Below are 3,843 nucleotides of genomic sequence, written 5' to 3' on the forward strand. Positions count from 1 at the left end.
ACGAGCGTGAAGCGGACCGTGACTATTTACAAACCGACGCGAGCGCGTAGGATAGGACCGAAGTTGAATCATGGATATTGTCCCGCTTGGAGATTAGATCCGGGGGTGCGCAGTCTAAAGGACCGTGCACAGGTTGTGTGCGTTGAACGTTATCATGCTCTTTCTCGGCCTGTAATGAGCGGTTTGGGGGTGCCAGCCAGGAGTACCTCCGCTGTCAGTGCGCTTCCGCTTCCTGAATACGACATTCGTCCCTGGACAGTCTGTTGAAGGTTGGTGTTCAGATAAATCGGTACTTAGGACGATCTTTGGACGAGCGAGCAAGTAAAGAGGGTGCGGAGAGAAAGTTCGAGCAAATTCTACTGAGATAGAAAGTGAGACGCAGGTCGCAACAGTAAGTGGTGTGATGTAATCGTCACGTGCTTTGTTCTAACCCTTGCGTTTGGGCGCCTACCACCTTTATGTACACTACCACCGGACACTCACGTCGGCACTCGCACCATGGATCCCCGCGCCCAACAATACCACCGGCTTCTGCTCCTAAAATCATCATCACCGGCACCCTCCACATTCACATTCCCATCAGCATCATCCGCACCATGTACATTCGCGTAGACCGTATTCGACGTCTTCAAGCCGCTCTAGCGGACTTTGCATGAGATGCCCATCCGTGCTACTACAGCTACGAATCAAGCACCACCTTTACCAACCTTGACGAGTAGTCAAAATGGTTTCCCGCATTTACGCCACCACTCACGAAGACACGGCGAGGATGGTACTAGTCGTATTAGGCGCGTACACGTCAATCATCAACAAGCACAAGAAGGAGCGGAGCATGGGTATACAAAGGAGATGTTGTCGATTGCAGCAACAGTCTGGGGGAGGACAACAACCGAGACTCGAGTCCACTGGCTCAGCAGGTGCCAGGTTTCAGCAGTATCAGCTGCATGTGTTTGCGCCGTTCGTTACGGGCGCGCCGATGAAGAAGCCCAAAATATCCGGTTAGTGGGGGTAGTATTGGAAGAGGGGAGTGTGCGTGCTTTGCCTGGGGGTGCCGGAGGAGCAGGAGGTGGGTCCCTTTTCTGCCGTTTTCTCGCTGTTCGATCTTCAGACGTGGCCTTTGGAACCTCTTCTCTAGATTCCTCTTTCTTCCTTTGTCCTCCACCCTTCTCCCTTTTCCGCTCCCTTCCCTTCTATGGGGTAAAACTCTTGTCGAGGGGTGTTTGTGATCCATAGGTCTCCCTTTTTCTTTCTTTCTGTGTTACATTCTTCCCATTTTCCTTCAAAAAGCGGCTTGTGCTAACGAAACCCCACATAGGCAATCAATGAAACACGTCGAGAAGCAAGGAACCCTTGAGACGCAATAGCCAATGGCGGTCACGCACCAACGTCAGCAACAATAGCAACAGCAGCCTTCACGAGGGGGGTAGATGTCGCAGCTTCCGCTTTCTCAAGAATCGGATCGATCGTTCCATAGGACGAATACAGTTCTTACACATCATGGCGGAGGGTGAAGTTTCTCGCAGCCCCCGCAATCGCAGTCGCAGTCCCAATCGCACGCGCAGACGCAGGCTCCACCTCATTCATCGCACTCACACTCTCATCCATCCCACACGTCGCATTTGCAAACCCCCACGGTCACACCTGGTCCGAACCGTCGCTCTCCGCCTTCTATAGCTGCGTTGGAGGAGGACGAAGGGGAGGATGAGGACGCTGAATATGAGCGTAAACAGGAGCATAATGAGGATGGCGATTCAGAGTAGTTGCCGCTTGCAATCGTTGGGAGGGGAGGAGGGGTAGGGAGTAAGAGTCGGGCGGGTGTGAAGGATAGTGGAGTAACTGCCGCTGAAGGGAAGAACGGCGCTGGTGCAGGTGGAGAACGCTTGTGTGTGGAAGGGGGAGCACGCCCGCGGGTGGTGAATGGAGAAAGCACCCTTGTCGTAGGAGGGAGAAGCATGCCAGCTGGGAGAAACACAATGTTAGGAGCGACTCGCGAGGAGGACGATGCCGGCAAACAATAAAAATTCCTGCTGAGTGCGGCGATTTCACCCACGCATAGGATGGAGGAGGAGGAGGATGAGCTTCATATCGAGTTTCGTTTAGTGTTTTTCTTTTTCTTTCTATTTTTTTCCTTTCCCTCCTCGTCGTCGCTATTCTCGCCACCATCACATACTCCTTGCTATCCGAATACCCCTCCCACATCAACCTTCTATCATTTATGCACCTGCCCCGGCTCCCATCCAAGCAATACAGATATATCACTCCCCTTTAATTGCGTCTTCTTGAACCAAGTACCCATTCCTCCTCTTTTCTATATGTCATGTTACGATGGCCGAAGTCCCGAACACACCACCGACCATCGAGATCAACGATGTTACCTTTTGCATCTGCTGCAAGGAAATCGTGTGCTCCTAAGCCTCTCTTACTTGTAATGTTACCCGTGCTGATCATCATTTCTAGTTCTCAGATTGCGGCTTTGACGGGTTAGGGAACGCCATCCTCATATTTTGAATTGTTTCTGAGGTTCGTCGCTACTAGGTATGGGAAGCTGGTGAGTTGTCTCGTTGGCCTTCTTTACTCAATTCTGAAACATATGTATAGTGTATCGTCGGCTATATTTCAGAGACTCGGAACAGCACGACCAACGGGATCAGGGACCCATGGTCAGACAATTGCATGGAAATGACCAAAAAAATAAATTCAATATCTTATGAGGGATTGATAGACAGACTATAGGTGACCCTAAAACTGCAAAAACTTTGATTTTATCCTTCCTGGCTATGAAGATAATGCCAATTCAGTCAAAATTTACATGTAAAGCTGTACAGAATCATCAACTTACCATAAAATAGATTTTTTCTTGGATTCTGTTTACTATGATATCCATTGATATATGCTACCATTTTCATGATTTTTAGATGACACTGGGGCAGTCTTTGCATGAGATACATGGGGTATGAAGGGCAACAGGCATAACTTGGGTTCATATTGGTATAAAATCATGAAATTTGGTGTGTAGGTACCTGTGGCATAGCATTGCAAGGGGAGCTTCTTAGCTATAATCAGAAATGTCTTGGGAGAGTATCAGCTGCAAGTTTGTACAAGGACAGCCATGTCAGTTCTTTTGATGATTCATCAATTTGTCCCTGATTTTAAAGTGGCTGTGCCAATTGCAAACTTTGCCATCACTCAGTAGGTGGCTGTGCCACTTGCAAACTTTGCAACTCCCTAATAGCGAAGGTCCTGAATTTGTCATAAGATGGTCAGTAAAAATGAATGGTTGACTAATCATCGACTTATCGATGTTTTAAAAACTGTTCACTGACTTAGTAGTCATTTCCGAAGTCAGATGATGGTCATGCCAAAGAATCTCGGATTTGGAATTTCCGCGCGTCCGCCATCCGGCAGATGGATTTGTCAGCTGCATTTTAGCATCCCTTCAAGTTCAAATATTCAAGCTAGCAAACATTTACATAAGGCGTTGTTATTCAATGTACTTAGACTAATCATAGTTCTGTCGTGCATACATTTTCTGATCCCACAATGCTGAGAGCATGAACGGATGCATACCGACAATACACAAGGGAGGAGATAGTCATCTGCAAGGCTGACAACTGGGTGAAGACCGCCTGACACCATCATCGACATATCAATCAACGTAACCCATTCCCCAAAATCACCCGTAACGGTAACGTTGACTTTCGACGCAGATGCGGGTGTGTGGGGCGTGGGGAGTTGGCTGCGTGAAGGCTGGGATGAAGAGGCGGGGTGGGTGGGTAGGATCTCGCGCTGACCTGACTCGACGCCACCGGACGAGTCCGCTCCGCACGCTGGCTGTCTCGGAGA

The sequence above is a fragment of the Laccaria bicolor genome, genomic scaffold (assembly GCF_000143565.1).
Source record: "Laccaria bicolor S238N-H82 LACBIscaffold_93 genomic scaffold, whole genome shotgun sequence".
NCBI classification, from domain to species: Eukaryota; Fungi; Basidiomycota; class Agaricomycetes; order Agaricales; family Hydnangiaceae; genus Laccaria; species Laccaria bicolor.